The following is a 13,542-nucleotide window of genomic DNA, read 5'->3' as shown; positions in this document are numbered from 1 at the left end:
AGAACCCTGTCAGAATAAAAACATCTTTACTCATTTTATAAACATTTCACTCCGTCATTACTTGTGATGTTTATTATGTCACACGCCGGCGTTCAAACAGGAATTAAGCCGCGTCATTAACCTCGCCGCTTTCAGATACCAATAAATAAAGACACAGAATCAACTGAAAAGGCAACCACTTCCTCATCAAACGGTCTGGTCGTGTGTGGTCCAGTTGGAATGACACGGAGGGAGCCAACTCTCCCTTTTTGTGACCCCCGTCCAGTGGATGCGTCCCTCACGAGAAGTCTTTTGTACACCCCGAAGCGAACATCACGACTGGGGGATGATGATGAGTAATGACCCCAATGCAGAGTGAAAAGTGGTTGAAGTCAACTCAAAAGAACAATTGCGGTCTGGAAAATGGGAGTGCCTGAGATTTACTGTTATTGCCGAACAAACGATTTTTTTCTTAAGAACTTTTTCTCATCGGTCACGTATTATTCATATTTTTTTCCTATGAAAGGAAACTTTTTAGTTGTTATATTAAACGATTATCTAGAAATTGAAAATTTTTGTTTCTAATTTTATAAGAATTCTCGTTTATAATCAAATAAAACACTAGAATAAATTTCATCGTTATCTCAAAAAGTCTTGCTATAAAAAAATAATGTTTTCCCCAATACTTTTTAGTTATTTCTGTAAATATACAAAATTTTCTTTGTAATTTTATAAGGAGATAATAAATCATTTTTACATAACCACGAAAAACAGATTGATAAAGTAAGTAAATGAATAAAATTAAATAAAAAGACAGAAAAGAATCACTTGTTATAAAAATATTTTTCGATTGGGCATATCTTTGTAGACAACAATATTAGCATCAAATAACGGTCGAATAATTTATGATTATAAGAATTAAAGACAATTACATAATTTTGAAAAATAACTAGCCAACTTAAACGTCCATCGGATTTACCAAGAATATTGGCTATGTTTAATTTCAAATATCCTATGCAAAACTTGATATTCAGGATTTCCAAAACAAAGCATTTATAAGAATTAAACTGTGAAGGACCTTATTTATCATTTTAACAGCCTTATTTTATTATTTGAACAGCCTGATAACAGCTCCGTTTATTGAGAAAATAAACCTTCTTAATGAAGTCAAATCCTATGTCATCATAGCACTATTAAAATTTAATTGTCCGGGTATTATATCTTCTAATTGCAGACTACTTTTCGACGTACTGTAATTTTATTTTCTTATTCTTGATGCAAAATGCGCATATGATATATAGAATTTTTCTTCTTTAACTAGAACAATAGAAGAAGAAATTTATGCAATTAAATATTTGATAAAACAATGGAAACTTTCTTTTATCTTCATTGCAATAAAAAATAGTATAGTTGAAAAAAATTTTTAATATTGATTTAAAAGATTTTCAACATTTAGAGAAAATGTGCATAATAAATAAATTGAATTTTTAAAAAAATGAAAAAATTTTGAGCACTAATCGGGAGTTAAAAAAGTTTTTTATCCAATACTAGTTATGAAATTTACTGTGGAGAAAAAAAAAAAAAAAAAAAAAAATACAAAATCTTTCTTAATTTTTAATTCTAATTTAAAATTTAAAAAAAAAACACACCTTCAAACGACATATCCACTTTTCAAAATATATTTGTATCATATTTGATAACCTAAATTCAATCAGCATACATTTATTCATACATGAAATAATTCTAAATAAATCCAAAATACTATTTATGTTTGTATGAGATAGCAGTAACTCTCTTTTTTTGCTTTATAAGCATTTAATCATTAAAATGCTAAAAGAATAAAATAAAATGACCGAGCAGTCGTACTTTTCTTGTTACAAAAAGACAATTTTTTTTTCACTACGCTTATTGATAATTCTGCACACATTTAATTACACAATGATTAAATAAACACACATTTAGTCCTAATATTTTATAGTTTACGAAATTCGCATTTTTTACAAATTTATTTATTTGGCAACTAAATTAATTGCCAAATAAATTAGTAAGTTAATTTTAATAATTTAATAAAAAATTTTAAACAATTGTATTTGTACTCCCCCTTTCCTTCAGCTCAGCGGCCCTGGGCAGCTGCCTAATCAGTTAGTTGGTAATCCGACATGGCATTCACCAATAACTAGTTTTGGAAAAACAAAATGCTTTTGTATCTATTATCACCGGAGAAGGTATATATTTTAACATTATCCTATGATTTGTATATATTTTACTTCCTTCAATCCAAGGCAATATTAGGTGTTTTAAGTTTTAATTTCTCTTAGAGACTGCGCAGTTGGCTGACTACACAGTACTAGTCACAATTGAAAGTGTTTTTATATCTTTTAATACAAGATTATAATTTTTTTATCATAAAAAAAGAAGATATTTATAGATATAATTATCATAATTTTAGTTTCATGATAAAAATAAATGTAATAAAAATATGTCCACTTTTTTTTATAATATTTGAAATTATTTGGCGTATATTTGTTAATAGAGAAATAATTAATCTTTTGGATCCGAAGTGCCAAAAGATATCGATCCACTAGGCCGCATATTATTAAGATTAAACTTGATAAAGATAAGCCTTTTTCAGAATTTATCATTAATATCGCTCTTTTAAAAAAACAATTGTGATGCATATTTTTATAATATCATAACAATAAATAATTAATTTCATAACAATAATAATTTAATTTTATAACAATAAAACATAATTCAATCTGGCTGAATGTTTATTTTCGTAGTTGCGATATCCTACTTTAATTTTATATTTTACAAAAATAAATAAATAAAATAAAATTCTAGTGCAAAGGAAAATGCAGGCTGAATACACATTAGAATGCTGAACAAAAATAACACCCATCAAAAAAGAATTAAGAAGGCTTCTTATACAAATTAAACAATACAATTTTCAAGGTTTGAAAAAACATCAAATAAAATAAAGTCTAACTTCATTTAATTAAATGTTTGTGTCACGAATTTTTATTCTCATCAGACAAGCGTGGAACTCATTTCTAAATAAAGGCTTAGCCTTTGTCTGAATACAAAGGCTTAACAAATCTTCCAAAATCTTCTTGGGAAGAAAAAAAATAATAATAACTGTTTAAAGTGAAAATTAAAAAGGAAAAAAATTCTATTCAGTACAAAAGAAGTAAGTTTGGCTGTGTAACACCCAACCATATTTCATAAGTAAATTATTCTCTGAAGGAAGAAAAAAATTTAAAAAAAGCAAATGGTTGACCGAGATGATACGACTACGTCCGCCCACGAGGAAATTCCATTGAATTTTATTTACGACGGCAGAATTTAGAAGAAAGGATAGAAACCTACCCCTTTCTTGTTGCCTAATGTCTGTTTAAAAAGATAAGAAAATTGTAATTTTTATCTTACTTGTATGGAGAAAGAAAAGGAAAAAGTTTTTTAAAAAAAGACAAATAATAAAAAGGCAAAGAAATGAACTTTTTACATGAAAGTTAATGCATAGCTTTTAAAGTAAATGCGATGCTTTTTTCTTTCTCTCTCTCTTTTTTCCGTTTTTCTGGCTGCAAGAGCATAAAGAACGATGGTTGGCATACGGGTACTTATGCAGCTTTTTGTAGGTTTAATGTATAATTTGGGATTTAAATATTCTCCCTTCGCTTGTACTTTTGGCTCATTTATATTCAAGATGGCACCTGCATCGCGCTGTGGAATTGTGCAGTTATTATCGATATATTCAGGTAGGGAATTCACTTTTCCGTTGGTTTCCATACATATGGAAATAATATACGAAATGCCCTCATAATTTCAGCCATTTGCATCTTCTGTTACTAGATGTCTAGTCTGCTATTAAATTTTACTCAGACGATACAGTTGTCTACAAAAGCTAAAAATTAATTCTTATAAAGAAAGAAAAAGAAAAAGAATTTCTGCTGGACAGTAATTTCCAAAGAAAAGTTGAACATTTTTCTAAGAAGAAATTTGCTTATATTTAAATATTATTTTTATACTAACCCAGTATATATAGGAAATATCGTTTGAAATTTGAAATAGCTATCTTGTTTAATTAGGAATGATAGAAAGAATGATATTTATTTTCCTGCCGACAATACATACATTTACGTAAATTGAATGATATATAAAGGAGAAGTATGATTAATATTTATTCTACTTTTTTGACTTTATTATTCAAGTATACTTTAGGGTAGACCATATTTTTTTGTTTTTCCATCTTCAACAAGAACAAATAAATTTTTTGGATGTCCGACTCATGCCCATCCAACATACAACTGGCCATGTGAAAAACATGGATTTTCTAAGTTCAAAACAACAAGGTGTCAAAATTTTATCGCTATTGGACAAACAGTACGGCAGCGCATAAAATACGAAAAACAAACATTCATATTAGATATAATAATTGTACTATGTCTATAACCTTCGCGCAAGTGCAAGTAATAAGTTAGCAAAGTTTTATCGCAACCGGATGAACGGTACGACAGCGCATAAAATACAAACAAATAAAAATTCATTTTTATATATTTAGATTTATATAATGTAACGAAGGAATGGAGTGTAGAGTTATTTTGAAGAAAACACTGCCATATTTATCCAGCAGTAAACTTAACTAAACCTTGAAGCAAATTTTCCTAAATAATGAAAGATGAATTTAACTTTTTAAATAACTAAAAACTAAAAAAAAAACCTTAAGTAATCTCTTTGAACACTTGAAACACTGTACGTAAATCAGGTTGTTTGAACCATTTGATAACGGTCATTGGTGGGTCATTTGCATTTACGCGGGTGAAACTGGTCAGTTACAGAAAGCTTGATTTTCCTAGTACCAAATAATTAAATTTGGAAAAAAATTTACGAATCTTAATTATTAAGATAATGTTAGTATTTATTAGTCAGGTTCTTATATGTTTCATTGCATTCACTTTGTTATTAGAATATTTATAAGCAACAAAATCTTCAATATTATTGTGTACATGACGGCCCCATTCTAGAGTCCTATTAGATTAAAAACAAATACATTTAAATAAATTATAATTATTTAATAAGATTTAGATAAATATTTAAAAACAAATACATTTAAACAAATTATAATTATTTAATAAGATTTAGATAAATATTTAAAAACAAATACATTTAAACAAGTTATAATTATTTAATAAATTCGAATAAAGGAAAAAATTAAAATTTTTTTTTAAAAAATTCGAATAAAGGAAAAGGGTGTCTACATAGTCGATGACAGTGGCTTTTTTTTTAAATTCTAAAAACAAGGGAATGATTTATTTTTAATATTTAATGGTTTTGGTCCAAAAATAATAACAAAAAAAATGTAAATAAAAAGTGAAGGTGGCTATTATAATTAAAATTCTTTTAAGAACTTTAGAAATATTAATTTTAATTAAAATATAAGTAATTTTAATAAAAGTTTACACTCAATAAAATAATTGCACATTAAAACTCAATAAATCTGCTAAGTTTAAAGTTTTTTGTTTTCCCTAAAGTTAGAATTTTTTTATTATTATTATTTTATATTTTTCATTGATATGTTGTATATTAATGCAATCTTTCAGTGAATCAAGGGTCTAAAAAATATTCATCAGCATTATTAATTATTCATCAAATATTGCTGACAGCAGAATGTAATAATTCAGTAATACAAATATTCGGTTAACTTTTTTGTTTGTTTGTTTTGACTTCAAATTTACCAAAATAAATTTGAATGAAAATTGGTCTTTTAATATTATGTTTAAGAAATTCATGTTTTAGAAAAAAATTCTAACTAGCCAAGTTCAATGATTTATTATTTCCTTTTTCAATTTAGTAATTATTTTTTTTTACGAGTTCTGTTCTCTTTTTTTTACATTTGCGCCTTTTTTTTTTCTTTTTTTTTTTAATCTCCAAGAAACATGAACTTCCACAAAATGAGAAATTATCTTCATGCCAAATCAAATTACAGTAGCAAAATTCTAAAAAAAAAAAAAAAAAAAAAAAAAACAAGGAACGGTTTCCCATTTTGTGCCCCTAACATGATACAGTGACTTCAAAATAATCTAGTCGCCTTCAATCACAATTATGCATAGTTCATGTTAAATGTAATTATCAAGCACAAAGGTAACATATTTGAGATCTTGTTCGAGTACGTCGTTTCCGAATACTTGAAGGCAATAAATGTCAGAAGCTTATCTCATCTGTTTATTGAGACCACACATGTTGTTGAAGGTTCTCTACGTCGGTCCAAATTATATAAATGTATAGAGACGACTCTGAACAGAAACATTTAGCAACAGGTGGTAATTAACTCAAGGTTTCTTCTTTATTTCTCATCAAAATGAAGACATTAAGTAAATTGGATGCTTGCTTTTGTGATCTAGATTTAAAAGTTTATCGTCTTGCATCAATATCGATTAATTGATAGTAGTAAATTCAGTAACAGAAGCTTATTAATGAGAGGATGATGTCGTTTATTTAGAAATTATTGATGCTAACTGTGCTAGATTAGGACATCACTTCTGGTGATTACCATATCAAATAATAGTTATTCATCGTTCAGCATGGTAGCTTTCGAAGGAAATATGATAAATAACTTGATTTCCAAATCATTCATTAAAAAAAAATCAAAAGGATATAAAGAGTGAATTATTCTTTGTCAAACCCAGCTTGTAATTCCTTGAATCAAACGATTTTTTTAATAAATATTTTAATTCAGAAAATTCCTAATGTTGCATGGAATGCATATCGTTTAAGTCTCTTAATCATGCTCCGTAAACTGGTTGTAACTCCGTAAACCGTACTAATTTTTTTAATGGAATATAAATGTTACAGCATTTATAATTAATTTATTAAAAGGGCTTTCGCTCCTTTAATCATGCACAAATAACTTATGATTGATACAAGTATTCTCTTCCTTCAAAGTGTAAAAAAATGATAGTTTCGAACTATCAGTACCAGTTTAAAATATTTGAAATTAAAAGATTTTAAATATATGATATTGAATGATTTAAAGACATAATAGAAGGTACAAACAAGTACATAAAATTTTTCCAATAAAAACATTTGACTGATGAATCTTACAAGATAGATAGATTTTTATAATATTATATAAAACAATTTTATGAGTACATTAATTTAGCTTCATTACATGGAGATATTTATTAGATTATTCAGGTGCGAAAGTCACATTGAGGCATTCAAAACTAACAATAAGAAAATATTCGGTTACAGAGTAAAAAAAAGAGCCGCAATTTTTTTCCAGTGATAAGAAAAACATTTCCATTTCTATAAAAAAAAAGGGGGGGGGGAGGAATTGAATGTCTAGTTTGAATTATGATAGCAAGAAAATGTTTTTACCTAGGTGTTTTGTTTTTGTGTTATTTTTAAAAAAATTTACAATTTACTGTAGTAACTACAATGTGCACTGAAAAATGTATATCTAATAGCATTGCAAAGCACATGAGATCAAAAATAAATGTAAATATATTTTAGAAAATTAATTGAAAGGAAGGCTATATGAATAAAATTGATATCATTAAAAAGTCAATATATTATTATTACTATTTACTAATTTTAAATTTTGGTTAATTTGAAATTAAAATATCTAATAAATTGTTAATTATTTTATTCTTAATTACATTTAATTTTTAAAATTATATTTAATAATTATTTATTTATTTTTAATCATTTTAAATTATTTTTAATTAGTATTTATTTATTTTTAATTATTTCAATACTTAAAATTTACTTATTTTGTAAATTTTACCATAGAAGAAATAAATCACATGTCACTTTTGTTATCTTTAAATCCGACGATTTGCTCTAGAGTTTTATCGTCTTTGTTTATGTTTGTTACAATTACAGATAGTATGAAAAGCCATAATCATGTTAGAACTTATTATTAAACATGTTTCTTGATGCACTTCTTTTTCAATCGAATTATATTCAACGAATAATCTTGTATGCTATGCAGTTATATAGCGGTGAATTTTAGTGTTTATTCGAAGCAGAGGAAGAGAATTTTCATTAATATCATATTTCCATCTTTTCTATTATTCTTTTTTTTTTTTTTTTTTTTCTTCTTCTTCTTTTCTTTACCTCGGTCGTTATAAATCCGTGTTCATAAAGCATAAGACTTTACATGGAAAGTAGGAGGTAAAAATCCTTTTCCCCTCTATTGTTATTATTTTATGCGATGACGAAAAAGAATGTGAAGGAAATAGATCCCTGAAAAATTTCAAACTTATTTTCGTTGCCAAAATATTAATGAAAAAACAATCAATGAAAGAAATTCATAATGATGTATTTAATGTTTACAGCAAATCTGCATATCACACAGTAATTATATTTTTTAATAGATAAACACCTATCTGCATGTTTTCCTAAATTGAATAAAATAAGTATAATTAAACAAGATGTGCAATAATGGTATAATTTTTCTCACTTTTATAAAGAAAGTCCAGCTTTAAAATTTGATAATTGTTTTCAATACTAAGTAGTAATTCACTAACAATGACATATTTAGAATTTTTTCGGTCCTAAGAAGTACATATTGTGAAGCTCCTCTTTTAATGAACTAGTTAATTTAGCTCCACATTTCAGTGTGGTTTTAACATGTTAACATTTTTAGTAAATTGGTAGAAATGCATACTTTTATTTAATTGTTTATTTATTATGATTCATAATTCCGAGGCATTTCTCTTTATATTATTTTAGAAAGTTCTTTGAATTTACAAAATAATTGTAATAATTAAGCAAACAAAATGAGATAAATGGGAATTCAACCAAGTACACTTAAAAATGTGTTAATAATAAATATTCCTGTAAATTTATAATTCATATAATATATATATATATATATATATATATATATATATAAACTCTCTCTCTCTCACACACACACACACATATAGTATTTGCAAATAAGTTAATAGTAACTTTTTAAATCGAACCGTCTACTATAGTAGCACCGAGGCTCTAGATAGCTGCATAATCGAAAATATGCCAATGTTCTCTAATAATATCTTAAGAATGTATTACTTTTAAATCAATTACCTTTAGTACCATTCAGTTTATAATAATCAAAATTGTTTGTTAAAATTTCGATTATACCCTTTGTTATTTGTATATCTTTTTACACAAGTCCATTGAAACACTGCTTTATTTTATTTTTTCTGGATCTGCAATAATTTTTTTATATAAATACTTAATCATTCGTAATTCACTTTGAACGAAATTTTAACTTAACGATTGTTCGATGGCAAACATTAGTTTCCAAATATTTTTCATCGTTATAAAAACCAACCAATATCTTTATTACAAAAAAAAAAAAAAAAAAAAAAAAAAAAAAATCAAATTTTTAAATTTGACAAGTTACAAGAAATACTTTTTTTTTCACATACAGTAAAATTAAGATTATTAGTAAAATACGAAAACGGAAATAAACAAAAAGCAAATCATAAAAATTTTTTCGAAATAATCAGTGAAACAAAGAATCTCAACAATTGCTTTTCCTTTATGGGAGTTCGAGAGCAGAGTTAGGTTCACATTTCATGGAAAAGAGAGATAAAGACAATAATCTGCAATCGCAACAAACAATCAAGGATGAAGCAAATCATGGCTATCAAAACTGAGGTTATAAAGACATTACATTTCTGCTCTTTCAGTTGAGGGTGAAACAACGAACAACTGCAACTAGTGAAAAACAGATAATAATCATAAGTACTCATTAGAAGGAGGGAAAAAAGGTAGCCATTAACACAAAACGAAGCTTAGTTTTGCAAAGAGCAAATCTAACAAGAACATTCTTTTATGTCTTTTCGCACTTGTTCGAGATAGCAAGGATAAATTTCGAATTATGAAGGAAAGAAAAAAAAAAGGAAGAAAGAAAGAAAAAAAAAAAAAAACCGAGCAAGAACGCATAAAAAAACACACACAATTACTTGTTATCTAGCTGGAAGCTGACGCAACAAGTACGTTTAAAAGAGAAGGCAATGAAAGAAAGATAACTTTTTTAAATGCAGAAAATAAAGTGGAAACTTTATTTTTTATTTCATTATCGAAAAAAAGTATTATTGAAGAGTTTTTGACTAAATTTTTGTAGTTATGAAAAAAAAAAAAAAAATCTGGTAATTTGTAAATAGTTGACAAAAAAAAATAATTAATTAATTTTAAAAAACGTGCGTTTTTTAGAATAAAAACATTGAAACGAATTTTAGATGAATGAATTGATACTAATTTCAATCGGGGGGGGGGAGACTTTTATAAGACGTCACAATTCGTGATATGCCAATGTGAATGTAAAGACAATGGACGACCAATATTAGGCAGATTGATGATACACAAGTATCTATCTATTCACTGATTTTAAGCAAATTACTGTTGGAATCTGCAAAAACAAATTAATAAAGGAAGTTTATTCAATAAAGTCAGTCAAAAGCGGCCTTTGGAGTAGAACAAAACAATTGCTCCTTTTGTTTTTGTTTGACAATTTCCAATTCTAATTTTTTATTAAATTATTTTAGGTTTTCAAAACTGCTATCGCATTTTCTCTCAATTAATTAAAAGACTTTCCAAAGTTTATTGAGAAAAAAATTAAATTCTTTTTTTTTTTTTTTTTTTTTTTTTTTTTTAAGATTTAGCATTTATTAACTAAAATACAGCCACTCAGAATGTTTGTCTGAAAAATTTGACGATATTAGTTGAGGACAAAGCGGGCAATTTGAGTAGAATATGGAATATCAATATCAGAGACAGTGGGTTGCTCATATGATTGCAGAATACTATTAAAATTGGGATTATCAAAAAAAAAAAAAAAGTTTTTATTTTTGTGATTTTCTTTATATTAATTTTTAATCAAGCTTGGGTAATTTTGCAGAAGCAATATTGTACTTTTTTCAATCAATTTATTTCTTGTACAAAATCTAACAAGGCAAATAGTTTTTAATTTGAAAGCTATATCGTGGGCCTAATTTAGTATGTGAAATTCAAAAACACTAAACTTCTCTTATCAAGAGCTGATGAGTAAACACTAAAATCATGTTGGTTTTCAGCACATGAAATATGCATAATATCAATTCAAAAATCTGTTACCAAAATGTATGTTATCTTATGTTATCCAATAGCAAATTATAATACTCTGCGCTATGGCGTTTCATCCGTTTTCTTACAATAAATTCTAATGCTGATATGACTACAACAAAACTATATTCCACTTAAATCGATAAAGTTTATCAATTTTAAATAAATATTGGTCATTCGATTATTTCATTTGCTAATTTTTTTTTATTTAAGGGGGGGGGGGAAGGAAAACCTTCACTATTAAAAAAAATTTTAGTTAGAAAATTCAAGTTTTTCCGGTATGTTCGTTTCAATAAAAATTACTCAACAAATTAAAACTAATTTGTTGAGTAATTTTCTTCTACATTATACAAATAAAGCTTTTACATTCCAATAAAAATGCGATTAAAGCATAAAAATAAAATAAATAAATAAACAGATGTGGAAATAACAAAGGAATAATACAAAAACATAATCCGACCTAATAGAAAGAATTTGAATTAATCAGCCACGGATTTTAATCAAACTGTAAAGGATAGCATCAAAACAACTGACCAAGTTACTATTTGAATTAATCAGCCACGGATTTTAATCAAACTGTAAAGGATAGCATCAAAACAACTGACCAAGTTACTATTTGAATAACATTTACTCTTACAATATTCAGAGAAGAAAGTTAAAAAAGCAGGGAGGTGAGGGGGACTTATCTAGACACCTGCTTCCTCAACACGGCTAGGCATGAGTGAACATGTTCGCAAAACACCTGAAGGCTCTCAGCTTTGATTTTCTACTTTTTTTTTTTATATGTGTAACTTCTTTTATTGCAGATGAAAATGATAATCAGTGACAAAAATAATTAGCCGGCACAAGGCTGTGTGCGAATCTTTCTTGCGCCTTCTGTACATAAAGCTCAAATGTTGCGGGTTGGTTTTCGATTTTAATTTTTTTTGTTCCATTAATCCATCTACATAGATTTTTTTTTGTGCTTGTTTTTCTATCCAATTCAGGAAAACGATACGCGTGGGGATTATAAAAGCCAGAAAAGATATCTTGTTTAATAAGATCATGTTCCTTGTCATGCTAGTCTCCGTGGTATAAAGATGTCAGTGAACTAATATAAAAAGAGATAAACCTCTGTACGGAGGTTTCGAGGAGTATATTGTAAGTGCGAGGAATAAATTCTTATCATGTTCTTTTTTGTTTGTCGCATGGCACTCAGGTTTATAAATATCAAAAGAAGTTGGATTGGTATTTATGATATGAATCGTCTTTCAAATATGAAATACTAATTCACGTGATTAAAAATTAAAATGGAATACAGTGTTCATTTATATCTTTAGAAGAAACATGCTCATAATAAATTATTCTTATATTCTTCTAATCCTATTATATTCAAGATAAATTCTTCTGGTAAACTGACGTCATGTCAGACGATGATTCGTTGTTTAGAGATGAAAGTGAAATTAGAATATTTTATTATCATATAGTTTTTTTTAAAACAAATTCAGTAAAATTTTGCATTTTAAATAATGCCACTAATTAATTTTGAAGTTCATTTTAATAAAAAAAAAATGTTTATTCTTAAAATGGAATAAAAGCAATATTATTTCATAAAATTATTCATATTTTTTCTGACTTTGTGTGGCGATTTAGCGAGTAAGCAAAGTATTTTGCAATATTAATTTAGCATTTTTTTAGAGATTGAAAAATATTGCGAAATTAATAATATAGTAAAAATAGTGTAGAATTTCTTTGTGACACTAAGAATTGATTACACAAATCTAAATTCATTGGGATTCATAAGCTACATTTATGCCATTTTCGAGAAAATCAATATATAAATATAATGTTACATGTTTTTTTTTTAATACCTATTAAAAGTGAGATTTTTCATTTCAAATTTTTTTTAAATTTAATTTACATATTTTTCAAGCTATTTACACTACTGCATAAAATTATTATGCGATAAAATATCAAAGATTTTTACCAAATTTTTTATTTGAATAATTTTAGGATTCATTCTTATCGACAATTGAAAAAAAAATGAAATTATTAAAGAACCAAAAACAAATTTATATAATTATAAAATTTAGTTTTTTTTTTTTTTTTTTTTTTTTAAAGAAAAACCTCATGCTTTTATGTGGCGGTAGAAAAGCTTAGCAAGTACCCATGGTGTAGTGGTTATCACATCCGCCTAACACGCGGAAGGTCCCAGGTTCGAAACCTGGTGGGTACAGATGGCGTATTTTTTCCCCCTTAAATATTTGAGCAGTTCAAAAGGTTAACTTCTTTTAGGCATTTTTCATTCATTTTTTGAACAGTTATAACCATCATATTCCTGATGATTCATATCTGTTAAATTTTTATAAATTTTGAATTGCAATTTAATTAATTTTACCTATGAAATGTGACTTTCGTTCTTTCATTAAAATTTAATTTTCTGTGCCTCTGAGCTAGAAAAAGGTACCAATTAGTCAAATTGGA

The 13,542-nt window shown here is 26.7% G+C and overlaps 1 non-coding gene across 1 annotated transcript; it reads left to right on the top strand.

Annotated features, from left to right (window-relative positions):
- The first annotated feature begins 13,221 nt into the window (after positions 1 to 13,221).
- Positions 13,222 to 13,294, top strand: Trnav-aac (transfer RNA valine (anticodon AAC)). The gene has a single exon. It is a non-coding gene; the product is annotated as a tRNA-Val (tRNA).
- Positions 13,295 to 13,542: the final 248 nt, after the last annotated feature.

Source organism: Argiope bruennichi, chromosome 4 (assembly GCF_947563725.1).
Source record: "Argiope bruennichi chromosome 4, qqArgBrue1.1, whole genome shotgun sequence".
In the NCBI taxonomy this organism is placed as follows: domain Eukaryota; kingdom Metazoa; phylum Arthropoda; class Arachnida; order Araneae; family Araneidae; genus Argiope; species Argiope bruennichi.
This window is presented reverse-complemented; position numbering and strand designations above follow the sequence as displayed.